Source organism: Heterodontus francisci, chromosome 2, assembly GCF_036365525.1.
Source record: "Heterodontus francisci isolate sHetFra1 chromosome 2, sHetFra1.hap1, whole genome shotgun sequence".
Classification (NCBI taxonomy): Eukaryota; Metazoa; Chordata; class Chondrichthyes; order Heterodontiformes; family Heterodontidae; genus Heterodontus; species Heterodontus francisci.
The window spans coordinates 65,077,756-65,097,600 of NC_090372.1; positions in this window are offsets into that span (position 1 = coordinate 65,077,756).

Genomic DNA, 19,845 nt, shown 5'->3' on the forward strand with positions numbered 1-19,845 from the left:
TGCTGCTGATGGCCCACATCCTCATGGATGTCCAGTTTTGAGTTGCTAGATCTGTTCAAAATCTATCCCATTTAGCACAGTGATAGCGGTACACAGCACGATGGTGAGTCTCCTCAATGTGAAGACGGGACTTCGTCTTGTTATGAAAGTGCTTCTGTTTTTTAATATTTTTTTGAGCACTCATGGTTGAAGATTGTGGAGATGAATTCCTTTGGAGGACTGAAGTGATTCCATACATGCAGGACTTTGTTTAAAAACACTTACTGGAGGTCACATGTCTTCAGCTAAGTAAACAGCAGGTGCCTTCTGACTTTGGAAGTTGTTTACAGAGAAGTGACATGTCAAGATTTATGGTGGTAATTTTGAATACGGTTTTGAGTCAGTTGGAGGTCAGCCAGCTAAGAGAGAAGACATCAGTTCATCTTTTCTCCACCTCTCTGAGAAACCCTGCAAATCCAGTGTGATAGCTGAAACCCCTAATGTCACATTTCTCCTGGAAAGCCTGCCAGATTAATCCTCGATGCCGGCTGAAAAGAACTGTTCTAGAAAGATCCCAGTGACAGTCGTCTATGCGTATTTGGGATGCCAGAATAAAGGGACAACTGATATCATTCCAACTCTTCTTTTCCTTCAAGAGTTAACAAGTATTTGGCCAAAGTATTATTTTTTTGTAAAAAGATCTCCGCAGAGAAAATTTCTTTACTTTTCCTTTAAACTGTGTGTGTCTGTGTGTGTGTGTTGTGTATTTAGAAGGTTATATATATATATATATATATATATATATTTACTGTCATATTTCAAACTGTGTGTTAAAGCTTTGCATCTTTAATGACTGGCTCTTGTTTTATAATAAATTAATAATTTTGCTGTTTAATAAAGAAACCCAGTTGGTGTAATTTATTCTGAAATAAAAATAGAGTATGATTGGCCGCATCAGTAACTGGGTAAGCATTTAGATATATGTTATGACCCATGGAGAAGTAGAACCAGAGAAAGACAGTGCACTCCTCCTGCCTCAGTCGTAATATTCTCCACAAGGACTGTGCGGTGGTCACACCTACCAATACTGTCATCAACAGATGAATCTGCCACAGGTAGATTGGTGAGGACGAAGTCAAGTACGTTTTTCCCTCTTGTTGGTTCTCCCACCACCTGCTGCAGACCCAGTCTAGCATTTATGTCCTTTAGGCCTCGGCCAGCTCGGTCAGTAGGTGAAAGGTGTGAAACTGGCAAGCGTTGATGTTCAAAGAGACTTGGGAGAACTCGTACAAGGAACGCACAAAGCTAACATGCAGGTGCAGCAGGCTATTAAGAAAGCAAATGGCATGTTGGTATGTTGGCATGTTGGCCTTTATTGCAAGGGGATTGGAGTGCAGGAATAAAGAAGTCTTACTAAAATTGTACAGGGCTTTCGTGAGACCGCACCTGGAATACTGTGTGCAGTTTTGGTCTCCACATTTAAGAAAGGATATACTTGCACTGGAGGCAGTGCAGTGAAGATTTACTAAGTTGGTCCTTGGGATGATGGGGTTGTCCTATGATGAGAGGCTGAGTAAATTGGACCTATATTCTCTGGAGTTTAGAAGAATGAGAGGCAATCTAATTGAGACATACAAGATTCTGAAAGGGCTTGATAGGGTAGAAGCTGAGAGATTGTTCCTACTGGTCAGGGAATCAAGAACACGGGGACACAGTCTCAGGATAAGGGGTCAATCATTCAGGACTGAGATGAGCAGAAATTACTTCACTCAAAGGGTTGTGAATCTTTGGAATTCTCTACTCCAGAGGGCTGTGAATGCTCCATCATTGAATATATTTAAGGCTGGGATAGATAGATTTTTGGTCTCGCAGGGAATCAAGGGATATGGGGTGCAGGCAGGAAAGTGGAATTGAAGCCCAAGATCAGCCATCATCGTATTGAATGGCAGAGCAGGCTCGATGGGCCATATGGTCTACTTCTGCTCATATTTCTTGTGTTCTTGTATGTAGTGGTGCTACCGAGCCACTCTTGGTGATGGACATTGAAGTCCCCCAACCAGAGTACATTCTGTGCCCTTGCTGCCCTCAGTGCTTCTTCCAGTTGGTGTTTAACATGGAGAAGCACTGATTCATCATCCAAGGGGGGGGACAGTGGATGGTAATCAGCAGGAGGTTTCCTTACCCATGTTTGACCTGATGCCATGAGACCTCACGGGGTTCCAAATCAACGTTGAGGACTCACAGGGCAACTCCCACCCGAGTGTATATCGCTGTGTCGCAACCTCTGGTGGGTCTGTCCTTCCAGTGGGACAAATGTAGACTGGGATAGTAGTAAGTGTAAAGGACAGAGAGGGGCAAGAGTTCCTCGAGTGTGTTCAGGAAAATTTTCTACAGCAGTATGTTTCTAGTCCAATGAGAGGGAAGGCACTGCTGGACCTGGTTCTTTGGAATGAGGTGGGGCAAGTGGATCAAATATTCCCTACCACCTACCTACACTAGGGGCAATTTACAATGGCCAATTTACCTATCAACCTGCAAGTCTTTGGTGGTGGGAGGAAACCGGAGCACCCGGCAGAAACCCACGCGGTCACAGGGAGAACTTGCAAACTCCGCACAGGTAGTACCCAGAACTGAACCCAGGTCACTGGAGCTGTGAGGCTGCGGTGCTAACCACTGTGCCGCCTCACTGGTGTTTCCATCGATCTGGCTGATCTTCTACCTCAATGCCATTTTCCCACACTATCTCCATATCTCTTTTATATCTTTAATATCTAGAAATCTATTGATATCTGTCTTGAATATACTCAATGACTGAGCCTCCACAGCCCTCTGGGGTAGAGAATTCCAAAGATTCACCACCCTCTGAGTGAAGAAATTCCTCCTCATCTCAGTCCTAAATGGCCTCCCCCTTATTTATGACTGTGTCGCCTAGTTCTAGATAGCCAAGCCAGGGGAAATGTCCTTCCTGCATCAACATTGTCGAGCCCTGTAAGATTTTTGTATGCTTCAATGAGATTACCTCTCATTCTTCCAAATTCTAGAGACTACAGGCCCAGTCTCTTCATTCTCTCCTCAAAGGGCAATCCCACCATCCCAGGGATCAGTCTGATGAACCTTCGTTGTACTCCCTCTATGGCAAGTATATCCTTCCTTAAGTAAGGATATTCTTCCTTAGGCGGGCACACATATACAGGAAATGCTTTCTTTGATCACAGTTGAATGTTGATAGAATAAAAGCCTTCCTGTTGATGAATGCAGCTGGCTGGTCTGTGGGAGCCTTGATGGCCACATGCGTGCAATCTATCACACCTTGCACCTGGGGAAATCCAGCGATTGCCCAGAATCCAATGGCCCTCTCTGCCTGACTGTCAGGGTCGGTCCAGTAGCGCACATAGTCACCTACCCTGGTTAATTCCTTGAAGCAGCAATGGGCTGCTGCCTGGGAGACCCCACACATGTCCCCGGTGAATCCTGGAATGATCCAGATGGGTAGAAGTTTAGTGCCACTGTGATTTACAGGGCCACTGGCATAAGGCGATCCCCAAATCCTAAGGGTCGCAACTCATCCAGCAGCAGGGCACAAACGACGGTGACAGCCTCCCTGGAGAGATGTAGTCTTCGCTGACAATGCCACTCGGACATTTGGAGGTAGCTGATCCGAGTCCGGTACGCACTGTGGTACAGGTGGCCTTCCTTGGCATGGCTGGCTGCTGCTGATCTCGTTGTGGAGTTTCACGGGTAGGCACAGATGCCGCTTGGCCCTCCCTCCGTCAGAGGTGCCACATCACACCACAGGGGTCCAAAATGATAGGGTGTATGAGATCCATGCCAGGTGAACAGTGAGCCTACAGTGCACTGTCAATGCAGAGACAACCCTGCTTTGGCAACTGTGGTTTTGCTACTTCTCCGGCAGACTCCCTGATGGCCCTCAATGCCCGCCCTTGCTGATGGCCAAAGCTTTCATCCAGCAGTATAGGCAAACATACATCTCACTCAGCAGTTTGACCACCAGATACAGCCACCCAAACCCAAGCTCCCCCCCTTGCAGAGCCCCTCGAGACCCCAACCCCCCCTTGCAGAGCCCCTGAGACCCCAACCCCCCATTGCATAGCGCACAGCGCTACAGTCCGAAAATGGTTTCCACAACCACCACCAACCCCCTCCCCCCCCCACCACCACCCCCCCGCAACTCTCTATGCAGTGCTGGTCATGGCTGCCTCCCCATTGCAGCACTGAAGCCTGGCCTCGGTGCCACCAGCTTTTAACAGGCGTGAACCTGAAGGCATATGAGTGCCGCCCTCTGTCCACTTAATCCCAAACCCCTCCATTAAATCGCGACAAATGATATGCTAATGTAATGACATTGAAAGTAAGTGTTCAACAATTTAAAATGTATTCCTATTGTCTGGGGGCGCCAATTCTGCCTTAATGCTTTCCAGCCGCTGAAAAAATCCGGAACTAACGTCACGACGCCAGATTTCCGGGCAGTGCTTCCAATGCCATTCTCCGTCCTCCCGTACCACATTCCCGCTTTAAACAGATGTATAAAATTTTGCCCTATATTTCTATAACATTACACCAATATGGAACCAGGGTTGGGGGAAATGACCTTTTCAACAAATATTGCATTAGTATAGATTAATCAGCACAGAAAAGAATAACAGTGAATGCTGGAAACCTGAAATTAAAATCGGAAATGCTGGGAATACACATCGGTCAGCATTTAAGAGAGAAAGACAGGGTCATATTTTAGATGAGACCCTTTGTCAGAACAGGCATGGTGAGGAAGACTTAATAATGCAAAGTCTGAAGAGAGAACCTCAGGCAGCAGTCAGGCCTATTTTCACAAAAAGGCTATTGATGGGCTTGGTAGCCTGAAAATAATTTCATCAGAATTTTTTTTACTGGGCACCTGACGAGATAATGGATTTATAAAAGATTGCATATACATACACAAGGATATTATATCAAGAAGTCCATATAAACCTAATACAAATTCCACTTCCTTATTTATGGTGTTCTCCAGTTACTGTTGAATTGCAGCAATAATAAATCAGAAAGTGACCAGCACAAGGTGTAGCAAATGGTGTTTGGTTACACTGTTTTCATTTCTGTCAATGGCTTTATGTGCTTTCCTTTTACCCTGCAGCCACCAGGTGACTGATATTCTTCATAAGACATTGCAAAAGGGCAATGAGATCAATATGTTGCTGGTTGTTTATGGAGTCCTGTAGTTTACTGGCACAGTTCTGTTTTCAAGAAGATAGAAAAATCATTAAATGTCCTATGAATTTAATAAAACTTTAAACAACGAATCTGTGTCAGTATTTCTACAATGCAGCTGTCATGGAGCCTTTTATAAAACTGTCTGTAAAGTTCCAGCTATGCCCATAATGTTTCTCTGTTATTCATTTGTTCATACATGCAGAAAATGGGGTTTTTGTTGATTCTATTTTATATCATGTGCTTTGTCACATTTAGATGTACAGTAAGAGCATTGCAATTTAGGTTCATAAAGTCTGATTATTTTTTCCAACTGCATTTACATCACATACTTTGCAACAAATAGCAAATGAGTAGTCTTCCCTTTATATTTCATTCTTCTTCCCATATAAAGATTTTCTGATTGGGTATTTTCGAAGGGTTAGTGTCATGGGAATTCTGGCTAAAGGTTTCTTGTCTGAACAATTCACTATTTCTTTGACTGTCATAGGGTCATAGCTGTAGCAGTAGAAATAAAGACCAATCTTTGACAGTGCGGTCACTGTGGTATGCTACCAATCAGCTACAACACAAAAATGTGCTGAAACCCTTATCACGAGGTGATAGACAATGTCAGAAATACATCACAATGTGAAGCCAAAACTTTGCATATCATAAAAGTTGCATTGTTCACAGGAAAACAGTTTGCATTGCAGTAGATACTTAAACTATTGCAGATGTTCATTTATATTTTTAGAGTTTGAACAACATTTTTATTCAAGATGATAAAATGATGTCATTGGCTCCCCAGCAGCACCATCATACAAATCACATCGATAAACACTGGAAAGAGATTTGCAAGATATTTTCGTATGACATTGTTACCCTGTATTTGCTAAACATTTCTCTATTTGGGGAAATTAGCTATTCCCCACAGCTTCACATTGCCTGGAGCCACAAAACTACAAGAAACTTAATATTCACCTCCTTTTGAAATTCAGTGATCCAATTGCTACTGCAGCTTTGCAAAGGGTATCCCTTAGTGGAGTATGCCACCATATAATTAGAGGTTCATTGTTTCTTTCAATTTGTTTGCAAATACATGTGTAAATAAAATAAACTTGCCTATGCTTTCATCATAGACATTCAGTCATGTGAAGAAAGGCTGAGTTAGATATCATGTCAAAGAAAATGGACATATTTAATTTTAAAAAGACAGAAACAAATAAACAGGTTGAAGGAGACTTGTGCATTCTTGTTATTTCCAGCTGCTGAATAAAATAAATCTAAGTCCTGAGTGAATTTTGACCTGGGTTTCATTCTTGAGATTCCTTAACATACAGAGCAAGGCAGGACAGGATGTCTTCTAGGAAAAAGGTATGACCATTGATTACAGATTCCAAGTAAAATTACCTACCATCCAATAATATCAGGTTTTTACCAAAACCACAGCGGCAAAGCCAGTCTAAGTGGGTACTAATCCATTTGACACTTTAAATTGGCCTCAAGGTGGGAAAGGGATAAAAATCTGCAGTGCTACAACAAATCTCAGTGTGATCTTATCAGCATCTTGATGAAAACTGCAGGTATCAAACAAAGCAACTTATATTGATTGCTCTCTTGCCTTTCTTGGCTGTAATAAACTTGTTATTCACAATCAATGCATTACATGCAGGGAAAAAGAACCAACATTATTGTCCTTATTCTGCTGCATCATAATCTGTCTTATTACCTGGAAAATTACCAAAATGTTCAGCATACTAATGGAGTAATGTGACCATGTGTAGGTAACTTGAAGAGATGGTACAATTTGTACACTTTAACCAAATTGAGCCTTTTTCTGATGACAGCGGTGGATGTGGGGTGGATTTTGCTCTGTGTGTAAAGTCAAAGAAAAAGTATCATAATAAATCTCCCTAGTTTAACAAAAAAATGTCTTTAACTTTACTCAAACAGAAAAAATATGCTTGTTGACAATGTCAAAAGCTGAGGCTTAAATCATTTCAAATGGCAATTTTTAAAAATCCTACTACTTAATCATTTATTGTCACATTTCCCAATGTTAACATATTTTCTTCAATTTTGTACAATTCATAAATGAAAGCAATACTAATATACACTAAAATGACTACAGCAAGGATCATAGCTAACAACGATCAGTAGGCCAAGAACATGACTTACATTCTAACAGCAGATTTGTGACATTAAGGCCGGATTTTGCAGTCAGTGTCAAATAAATGGTGCTCAGTGCTTATTAAACTTACACTTGCCCACTCAGACTTTTGGTGAGCTTTTACATTGTGATTTGCGATTATCAGAGAGTCAAAACAATGGGATTTGGAATCTGGAATCTGGGTGAACAAGGCAAGCAACGATGTGGCTTCTCAATTAATCAGACTGAAGAATCCTTACTGAGAAACACAGGCCACAATATTAACTCAGAATCCAATGGGGAGCAGGGTTGGGGTTCAGGGTGGAGGTGGGAGTATCTAATATTGCGTGAATAACCTGGAAGAAAATTCAAAACTTGTGTAAGTGACTTTTTTAACATAGCCAGCTCCTTAGCATTTTACTTCTGGCTTTCACATCCAATGTGAAGTAGCAGGCGTGATGAGGACCACATGATGCAATCTCAACTCCTGTATTTGAGTGACCAATCTGAAGATAGAATTTTCCGGAGTTTGGAGTTGTGAAGAAGAGAAGAGGAACTGTGACAATGAATTCCAGTCTGTGCCGTGGTTCAGTGACACTTCGCTTAATGTGCTGCTGGGGTCAGTGAGAACCCAGGAGAGATATACTTCCCCGGCAATGGGTGGGAAAAACCTACAATTGACACCAAGGTGGCATGGCTGGAGGTGGTTCAGGAGGTTAGTAAAAAAGCATTGTTCCATGCTCCTGGATTCAGTGCAGGAAGCACTTTAATGACCGAACCAGATCAGGAAGGGGGCACATTCATCTACATCCTGCTGTGTACATCAACCCTCTCCCCATCTCTCTACCTTGTCAAGCCTACTCCATCACATCACTCTTCACATCTACTTACCTTGCATGCACACCTATCCACTCTCTATAGACTTCCTGACATCACACCCATGTCGCACATTGGATGCCAAATCTAGAAATAAAACGATTATGAGGTAGCTGAGTTAAAAATTCACTGACAGACGTTCTAAAATTACTTCTGGGTTTCCCATGAGATATCAGACCAACCCTCCCCGACACCCCCCCCACCCCGCTTCCAACACATCTCTGACTTATTATCGGAACCAATAGGTCAGTAACAAATTATCATCTTATCGTCACTAATATTTATTCAAACAAAAAAACAAATCTGAAGTTGCCTGATTAGAGCAGTTCTGACAAATTATCTGAAACTAATAAAATCAAGAGAGGGAAATGCACCATTGTGTAGCTCATATTAACCCTTGTTTGCTATCAACAGTTACACAAATGGGAAGCTATGAAGTAACATATATAGCAACTAGATGAGCAATTACTGAACTCATTATCTGAAAATTGTTCTTTGAAAAATATTTGTTTTAGTTAACAGGTGATCAAAAGATAAGTTAATAGTAAAATGAGCTTGGAAACAAAGGATTTAATTTTATAACCACATGACTACTGTGCAAAGAGAACAATCCAATTTGGTGCTTTCAGGATATTGTTTACTGCTACTGAATGAATATCTCAAAAGTATATTGTTGGTATATATATGTATATATAGGGGTATTATAATTCACCAAAAATTGATGGGTTTGGTTCAAAAGGGAGGTTAAAATATTAAAAATCTGAAACAGGAACCAACAGGCCTCAAATCTGCCCACTATTGGTTTTAATACAGGCAGGATGAGGTGTGGGTGGCCAATCCTTCCTCAAGAGGCAGATCTGTCATGGAAACCATTTAACTAGACTGAATACCTTCATTTATACACAGTTTCTCTTCTTAACACATTTTGACCGGGTTTTCCAGGCGTCAGGAAGCCCGGCAGGTAAAAGAAAGCAAGAAGGGCTGAATCGGTGAGGTAAGTGCATTTACTGCACTGCTTGTGGGCCACAGTGCCTCCTCCATCCCGACAAGGCCCACACTTCCAAGATCTCCCCCTGGCATATCAATACCGACCCCACTGATCTTCCTGACTCCCCAACCTGACCATAATCTCACTGTAATCACTGAAACCCCTGATCTCCACCCAATTCCTCCACCATCACTGACTCTCCACCAACCCCCATTTCTCCCATTCAATCACAGATCTCACCACCGATCACTCCCACTATCATCGCCTGATCTGCAGTCACCCCCACCCTCCAACCATGCTCTAACCAAAGCCCCTCCTGTTGATGTGAGAGAGCGAGAAAGATCAGCCTAGCATTAGTCAATCTTTTCCAGATTGAAGTAAGGTGTTGGGGCTGAAACTTGAAGTCCTGCCAATAAAATACTCCAGACAGCAAAAGCTATGGGCCCTGACAATATTCTGGATGTAGTGCTGAAGACCTGTGCCCCAGAAGTAGCTGCACTCCTAGCCAAGCTGTTCCAGTACAGCTACAACATTGGCATCTACCCAACAATGAGGAAAATTGACCAGATATTTTCTGTCCACCAAAGGCAGGACAAATCCAATCTCGCCAGTTACTGCCCCATCCGTCTAATCTCAATCATCAGTGAAGTGATGGAAGGTGTCATTGACACTGCTACCAAGTGGCACTTACACAACAATAACCTGCTCACCAATGTTCAGTTGGGTTCTGCCAGGCCTCATACAGCTTTGGTCCAAACATGGACAAAAATGCTGAATTCCAAACGTGATGTGAGAGTGTCTGCCTTTGACATCAAGGCAGCATTTGACAGAGTGTGGCATCAAGGAGCCCTGACAAAACTGAAGTCAATAGGAATCAGGGGAAAACTCTCCACCTAGCACAAAGGAAGATGGTTGTGGTTGTTTGAGGCCAATCCTCTAACCCCAGGATATCACTGTAGGAGTTCCTCAGGATAACGCCCTATGCCCAACCATTTTCAGTTGCTTTATCAATGGCCTTCCCTTCAACATAAGGTCAATAGTAGGGATGATTGCTAGTGTTTGCGCAGTGTTTGGTCCCATTTGCGGCTCCTCAAATACTGAAGCAGACTGTACCCTCACGCAGCAAGACCAGGACAACATTCAGGCTTGGGCAAATAATTGGCAAGTAACATTCGCACCACACAAGTGCCAGGCAATGGCTATCTCCACATGAGAGAATCTAACTATTTCCCCTTGACATTCAACAGCATTACCATTACTGAATCCCCCACCATCTACATTTCCATTGACCAGACAGTTAATGAGACCAGCCATATAAATACTGTGGCTACAAGAGCAGGTCAGAGACTGGGAATTCTGTGGTGAGTAACGCACCTCCTGACTCCCCAAAGCCTGTCCACCATCTACAAGGCACAAATTAGGAGCGTGATGGAATATTATGTACTTGCTTAGATGAGTGCAGCTCCAACAACATTCATGAAGCTCAACACTATCCAGGACAAAGTAGCCCACTTGATTGGCACCATGCAACACCTTAAACAATCATTACTCCCACCACCAGCGCACAGTGATAGCAGTGTGTACCATCTACAGGATGTACGATAGCAACTTCAACAGCACCTTCCAAATCCATGACCTGTAGCACTTAGAAGAACAAGGACAGCAGATTCATGGCAACACCACCACCTGCATGTTCTCCTCCAAGTCACATCATCCTAATTTGGAACTATATCGTCGATCCTTCACTATTGCTGTGTCAAAATATTGTTACTCCCTCACAAACAGCACTGTGAGTGTACTTACACCACATGGACTGCAGCAGTTCACGAAGACTGTACACTACCACCTTCTGAGCGGCAATTAGGGATGTGCAACAAATGCTGGCCTTGTTAACAATGCTCACATCCCATGAATGAATATAAACAAACAACAGGGATACCGTGACTGCCACATCAATAATTATGGAATTTGTCACAGGAGAACAAGAATAGAGAGGTGGTAAGTCAATGGAGAGGAGAGACAGAGAAGGGAGAAGACAAAAATGAAAGAATTGAAAGTTAGGCTGGCAGCCTTCTTTATCGACACTGACAAGGGGGAATCCATAGGCGACAATGATGAGGACAATCCAGTCCTCCCAACAGCATCCCTGCCATCTGGGATACCATCTGTGATACCACTGATATTGGAGTATTCTAATGTCTCACAGGAGTGGCCCATTGCCTGGGGTTAGTGCTAATTCAGGGAATATCACCCGTTATACCTGGTCTAAAATAAACGGCAGTACGGGTTTACAAAGTCTGTTAAGATGGCTCACATAGTTACTAAAGACCTGCATAGAGGGGGAAGAGAAATATGCAGGGTCAAACAGTATATAAATATACTGATAAAGAAATAAATCAGGTTTTGACCAGTGTTTCTGCTAAACTGAGCATGTGCATGGCCATGCAACAGGCTGGAAAGTATTGCTTAGGCCCTGTTCTGTGTAAATACCCCATGTGTGCATCCATGCAAATAATTCTAAAAGAAACACACATTGAAAAAAATTGGCTGCGCACAACAACAAAATTTTAAAGCGAACATTGTATCTGACCTTTCAGAATTTTGCCAACTTAGTGGTCAATTGCCAAAATGTAATGGGGTGGGAGAAACAACTCAGGTTTTAAATAAAATCCAGCTCTTCTGACCAATTTGGGGAAGGTCAGTCGGAATATGGGAACAGAAGTAGGCTATTTAGCCCCTCGAGTCTGTTTTGCCATTGAATGAGATCATGGCTGATCTATGACCTAACTCCATATACCAGCCTTTGCTCCATAACCCTTAATACTTTTGGTTAACCAAAAGCTATCAATTTCAGCAGATTTAAAATTAACAATTGATCTAGCACCAATTGCCATTTGTGGAAGTAAGTTTTAAACTTCTACCACTTGGTCATATCTGATTTGAAAACCTGTCAGGACAATGACCTTGATGTGATAATAACCAAAGTGGCTATACATCAGGAGAAACCTATCCTCCCCTGCTTTGCATTGAGTAAGGCTCACTTGTCCTACATGACGGGATTTTGTACCATGAGGATGGCCACAACTTGATATGGCTCACTCCACTCTGTCTCAGAAAGGACTTGGTTCTGTATATGCATCAAATTGGGGAACTAAGGTTGTGGATATGTTGCCCAGTTGTTACTGGGGGTCAATGTTTGTAGTTGCCTGCAAATCTTCATCCTTATTCTGACATATCTATGTCCCATTATCATGGGGCAGAAATTTAGACCAACACAACTTAGACCTACTTTGGAGTGGCTCCTTATTAGCAGCACTTCTTTTGTTAGGATCTTCAGTACTACCTAACCTTGTGTCTCATTTGTGCTTAAATGAATCCAACCCCAACCTAGTGAAAGAGCCCAACAATTACCTTCCAACTGAATAATGGTCCATGGCAAATATCGCAGATTGATGAAATGAGCCATTACTAATAGCAAAAGGGGTTATTGTTTATTTTAGTTGTTATTGCTCTGTCTACCCACTGGATTGAAGCTTTCCCAAAATTGATCTGGTTATCACAGCTAAGATTTTGTGGCAGCAAATTTGAATCAGATTGGGTTTTCCAAAAAAGCATAGGAAATGATAATGGCTCATATTTCATGGCAAAAATGATGCAACACCTGTGCCACTTCATTGCTGTCAGGCAACATTTCCACATTCCCTACAACCAAATGTCTAATGAGATGGTGAAATGCATCAGTCACATTCTAAATGCAGGGCTAAGGAAAGCTGTCATCCATGATCTTGTTAAGAACAATATTGAATGAGTTTCTGTTTTCCCTGGCATTTTGAAAGCCACCCACACCACACCACTGAGTTTACAGGTCACAGCCCATTTGAACTCATAGTAGACCAACAGATGCAAATTTCACTCACAATAGGGGTCCCACTCCTAATTGCTACTCACCATGATCAGTTTCTCCATAACCTCCAGAAATTCCCAGATTCTACTCTGCTCCATGCAGAGGAGAGGATGGGTGCTCCACATCTTAACTTCACTGTGGATACTCACCCTACTCGTCATATCAGCTATTCAATTGGTGATAAAGTGACGGTAAAAAATCTTTGAAAGGCGAATACCTGGGAGGCTGACTGGAAAAGTCTATATGATCATGGACATATTGGGAGAAATCAACATTAAATTGGCCATCCAGAAACAAGGGAAGAAAATACAATGCATGTAGTATCATGGCATTAATGTAAACCCGATAAAAAGGATACAGATGTTGAATTCAGAATAAATATCATATTTGATCTTGTGTTCACAGGTGAAGGAGTGACAAAGGTATTGCACATCATACTACTACTCTTGATTGGGAATGGCATTTCTGGGAATGGACCCGAGGAAAATTGTATCCTTACGATAAACAGGCACCTATACAAATCCATGAGTTGGCAAGAACGGGAGGTATACCCTGAATGTACCTGTACCAGCCCCATGAATGTCACGTTTTACAAGGTAGAATCAGATGAGTCAACAGGGAACTGCAAAAGAAGTGCTGCTGATAATGAGTCACACAAAAGCAGGCCTAAACTGTGTTAATCTAAATTTCTGCCCCATGATAATGTAACATATATATTTCAGTATAAGGATGAAGATTTACAGAGAACGACAAACTACCCATGGAATGGCATGAAGGTCGAGTGTGAAAGAAAGGACAAATGCCATGTTTACAATGGACAGGAAGACAAAGGTGTGGTAGAGGTGGAAGAAAGATTTGGGTATAGTTGAAATGTAGTTATACAAATGTTACTCAGACAAATCAGACTTTGACATAGTATTGTGGAAAGAACCCTAAGGTCTCTGGAAAGATTGGAAGTCCAGTATGCAGGAGACCAGGAAGCCTCCCCTGAAAATATTAGATTGGCTATGGATGTGGCAGCAACATATAAAAAGGGGAAGGGAAGACATTTGCAGTGATGATGAGAAAGGAACAGATGGCGTAATCTTTCCTGCACTGATAAAACTAACTGTGAAACAAAAAAAAGACATCCACCTCACAAAACAACCTCTACATCTCTGATCCAGCAGAAGAACCCAAATGTTAATGGACTAGAAGTAATTGAATCAGGAAATATATCATATAACACAACGTCATAGAGTGATTTACGGCATAGAAGGAGGCCATTCCACCCATCGAGTCCATGTCGGTTCTCCGGGGAGCAATCCAGTCAATCCCACTCCCCTGCTCGATCGCCATAGCCCTGCAAGTTTATTTCCTTCAACTGCCTATTCAATTTCCTTTTAAAATCATTGTCTCCGCTTCCACCACCCTGTGGGCTTCAAGTTCCAGGTCATTACCACTCGCTGCGCAAAAAAGTTCTTCCTCACATCCCACCTGCATCTCTTGTCCAAAACCTTCAATCTGTGTCCTCTAGTCCTTGTACCAACAGTTATTGGGAACAGTTTTTCCTTATCTAACTTATCTACACCAGTCATAATCTATCAAATCTCCCCTCAATCTCCTTTGCATCAGGGAGAACAAACCCAGCCTTCCAACCTAACCTTGCAATTAAAATCCCCCATCCCTGGAACAATTCTGGTAAATCTCTTCTGCACCCTCTCATGGACCCTCACATCCTTCCTAAAGTGTGGTGACTGGAACTGGATCCAATACTCTAGTTGGGTCCTAACCAGAGCTCTATAAAGTTCAGCATAATTTCCCTGCTTTTGTACTCAATGCCTTTATTTTTGAAGCTCAAGATCCCATATGATTTTCTGACCACTCTCTAAATATGTCCTGCCTCCTTCAAAGATCGATGCACATGCACACCCAGGTCCCTCTGTTCCTGCACACTCTTTAGAACTGTGCCATTAAGTCAATATTGCCTCACCGTATCCCTTCTTCCAAAATGCATGACCTCACAGTTGTCTGTATTAAATTCCATCTGCTGATGAAAGGTCACAGACCTGAAACGTTAACTCTGTTTCTCTCGCCACTGATGCTGACAGACCTGTTGAGTATTTCCAGCATTTTATGTTTTTATTCCTTCTGCCCATTCTATGAGCCAATTTATGTCCTGTTGCAGGTAGGTTGTATCATCCTCACTGTTTGCCACTCCTCCAAGTATCATCGGCAAATTTTGAAATTCTACTCTTATTCCAAGATCCAAGTCATTTACATATAGCAAATAAAGCAGTGATCCTAGCACTGACCGTTGTGGAGCACCACTGTCCACCGTTCACTAGTCTGAAAAACAATCATTTACCACGACTCACTGTTTTCTGTCCTTAAGCCAATTTTTTTATCCAATTGGACACTGACACTCCTATTCCATGAGCCTCAATTTTGTTAACCAACCTTTTATGTGGTACTTTATCAAACACTTTCTTAAAATCCATATAGACAACATCTACCACATTCCCTTCATCAACCTTCTCTGTTGCTTCATCAAAAAATTCAATTAGAATAGTCAAGCATGATCTGCCTTCTACAAATCTGTGCTGGCTGTCCTTGTGGGTTTTGAAATAGTACCAATTGTGTTAAACATGAGGTTGAATCTGTCAACTGGATTAAGTGAAGGGAGTTATTTACAAATAATAGACAAAATGGTAGGGATAATTTATAAAGGAATTGTCAGTAAAGTATAGAAAACAGAACAAAGAGCTGAGAAATATGGGGAATGTGAATATACTAGTTTAAATTGGGAAGAACGTCAGGGTTGACAGAATGGCTGGGAATAGAAGCCATGGCAGGGTTAAACCAAATAGATATAGAAAATATGTGGGAACACAATGAGGTAATGGAAAGACAATTAAATGGATTATTGGCAAACATGAATCAACAAGGGGTTAATAACCTGAGGGAGCATCAGCATATTTTATTGTCTACAAAAGAATTGTGTCATGAACTGGTGAAGATCCAGGGTAAAACAAACGAGTTGATACTCATAAACAATGAGGTTAGCCCAACTCAAGACTTACTAGAGGCGTCATGTGTAGCTTGTGTGCAGCATTTGTGATGAACACGTTACAGAAGGGACTGGTAACATAGAGGGTAATCAAATTGCCTTATTTATTCATAAAGAACAACTAAGAAGATTAAATAAAAACAAGAATTGCTGTAAATACTCAGCAGGTCTGGCAGCATCTGTTCTGATGAAGGGTCACTGACCTGAAACATTAACTCTGCTTCTCTCTCCACAGATGCTGCCAGACCTACTGAGTATTTCCAACATTTCTTGTTTTTATTTCAGATTTCCAGCATCTGCAGTATTTTGCTTTTAATTAACTAAGAAAATGATTCAGGGAACCGCGGATATAAACAATTTTATAATGTGCCAGATGGGAACGGCATTTTTGGCCATACGAGATGAGAGCAGGAGAGCTGTACCCTTAAAGGAAACCATTTACATCTGTAGGTGTGATGTGGTACAGCAGCATACCACTGCAGCCTGTGGGTTCACAATTGATGAGGAATCACCCAATTGTCAGATGAGTATATGGTCCCCTTCACCATTAGGTCAGACTACCTGAAGATGCTGGGGATATGGTTCAGAAGGGCCGGGGCGTGTGCCAAAACCTGGAAGGGGCAAGTAGCCAGGGTACACCATAAACTGAGCATGTGGGAGCAGCGTTCTCTCTCCAATGTGGGTAAGAACCTGGTCATCAGGTGCGAGGCAATCCCGTTGTTGCTGTATGTGGCGCAGGTCTGGCCCATACCCCACTCCTGCGCTGTGGCGGTCACCCGAGCATTTTCCGCTTTATCTGGAGATGCAAAATGGACCGGGTCCGGAGGGACACGATGTTCAAACCTCTGGATAAGGGCAGGAAAAATGTACCCAATGTCGCTCTCATCCTGATGACCACCTTCGTGTGCGACTGCATTAAGCTGTGCGTAGAGCCCCAGTATGCAAACACCAAGTGTCACTATATGCTGAGGTTCTATCTGTTGCAAAGGATGGGTCTGGTCACATTGCCACGGAATGCTCCATCCAGTTGGACCGTGCTGTACCACTTATCTTTCGTGGAAAAGTTTCTGCAGAAAAACACCTTTGGCCACCAATCCATCAGGTAGTGGTCTGCATGGAATGTCCTCAAAGCCCTAGGGGAAAAGGAGATGGTGGATCCTGTCGGATGGTTCCCCGAGCAGACTGCCAAAGTCATTTGGCAGAATGCCTCATCACCAGAACTTTCAAACAAGCACCAAGACGTAGCTTGGCTGGTGATGAGAAGAGCTCCCCCCCCCACCATCAGATCCTTCCTGCACGTCTGGAGACTCACCCCCTCCGCACACTGTCGTCGAGGTGGCTGTGGTGGGGAAGAGACTCTTGCCCACCTCCTTCTGGAATGTGTCTTTGCAAAACAGGTGTGGGAAGAGATGCAGTGGTTTTTGTCAAGGTTCATCCCAAGCAGCTCTGTAACACAGGAGTCTGTGCTTTGCGGGCTGTTCCCAGGGATGCACATCGAGATAAACATCAACTGCTGCTGGAAGATCATCAATTCGGTGAAAATGCTCTTTGGTCTGCCTGAAACTTGCTGGTCTTCCAGTGCAAAGAGTTGTCCACGACCGAATGTTGCAGACTGGCACATTCCAAGGTCCAGGACTACGTGCTAAGGGACGCACTAAAACTTGGGGCAGCCGCTGCAAAGGCTCAACGGGGAAAGACCACTGTGTAAGCTCCTCCCGCCAAGCTGGACCATGGGAAACACCTCGGGCTGTATACACCAAATATGGGTTTGCTCTAAAATGTACATGGCATGTAAAATGGAATGGGAAGGGTGTGAGGAAACTCACTCCTGTATTGAAAAAAACTGATATCCTTTGCACTTTTTGGAATGTCGACTTGATGCTGTTTTGAACTGTTTTGTAATGTACTTTTTACATAATTTTATGAATACAGTATATTTTTGGAAAAAAAATAATTCGATAATCCCCGAATTTGGGCGCACGGATGGCGATGTACAATTATCCCCTGCCCATTCAAGTGATTCAGGCAGCACGCAAATTCATGCTGCCTGCTAATTATAACAAGTGTGGCATGCAGCCCAATGCTGAACATGCTGCTGAGTGACTGCACGATTCAGCAGGGAGCCCGGGATTGTGCGAGGCTAGCACCATTTAAAGCTATCCTACACTACTTAAAGTCAAACTGCATCTCATAAAGGTAAGGTGCATTCTGGCTGCAGCAGCAGGACCTGAAATTGGTTCAAGAAGAGTCGAAGTCTAGGAAAAACCTAAAAAAATTGGTGCAGCTGGCAGGAGCACGTGTGCCAAAGCTTTCAGATGTCGTGCTGAAGGCTTTCGTGTTGGAGGTGCACAGGAGGAGAGAGGTCTCCTTCCCTTAAGAGGCCAGGATGCCTTCCAAACAAATACTGCAAAGGTAGTGGGAGCAGATAAGCATTGCAGTCAATGCCAGGAATCTAGCCTGAGGACCTGGATGCAGTGTTGCAAGAAGTTTAATAACCTCACACAGTATTAAAGGTCAGTGGATGCATCTTCATATTTCATATCCAACCAGCTGCACCACTAGCATCACACACTGCTCCATTCACAATATCTCCTTCACTCACCTACCAACAATCTCTATCGAACACAACTCTTACCTGACATTCGTGTCCTCACATCACCCTCACATTCTTAGCACTGACGTAAGCTCACACCCATATCTCACACCTTGCACACACTGCCAACTGTTTAAACATGACAGGCACATCACCCAAACACATTGTACCATATTCACTGACACACCTCCCTCTCTTTTACAGGACAAAGTGTCCTTAATAGGCTGCAGTAGCAGCAAACCAGCTTGGGCAGGCCCTGCTTCATGTGCTGACCCCGTGGAGGAATTTGTGCTGGCTACCATTGGGGTGGCTGTCACTGAGGCAGTGGCCAGTGGCAGACCTGAAACCATCAAGGATGATGGCATGTTCATGCCTAATCCACCTTCTCAACTCCCACTTGACCCTCATTTCACAATTGGTTATGATTTACAATCTGCAGATGGTGTAACCATGGACCTCTTACTATTCCCCTTCATCGCCGCCTTCCCTCACCCCAAACCAAACCTATACTTGTGTCTTTATGCTTTCAGATGCCTAAGAACTGCCGCCTGGTCCGGCAGTTCTGGGGGAGGCTGAAGGCCTCGAGGAGCAAGATACTGATGAAGCAGCAACAATTGTCACTCCATCTCACTCAAAGACATTGTCACTGTGCAAACTTTAAAGGGTAACTTAAAGGCAGGCTATGCACATGATGGGAAATATTTTATGGGCCCCCAAGATGCGTTCGGAGGCGTGGGCACCCATAGAATTGAGATGGGAGGCATGGGGGATCCGTTGCCTCTCCGTCATAATGCAGTTTTGTTGGGGGTGGAATATTGAGGCCCTTCAGTGGCCTATTAATGGCCACTTAGTGCCATTTTCCTGTCACCACTGGGATATAACCAGCGGCAGGGAGGGTGGCCTCTGCTACGCGGGAAGGTTGCCCAGTAAAACGAGACACCCTCCCTGTGGGTTTGGTAGGGGGGGCCTCCTCTGTGGGCAATCTGTGGTCCCCGTCAGGAAAACATACATCTCCCTGAACCACCCTCCTCCTGCACCTAACACGCACCCTCCCACCTCCCCATCACCAGGGCCTTCCGGACTGGCCCCAGTGACCCCGCCT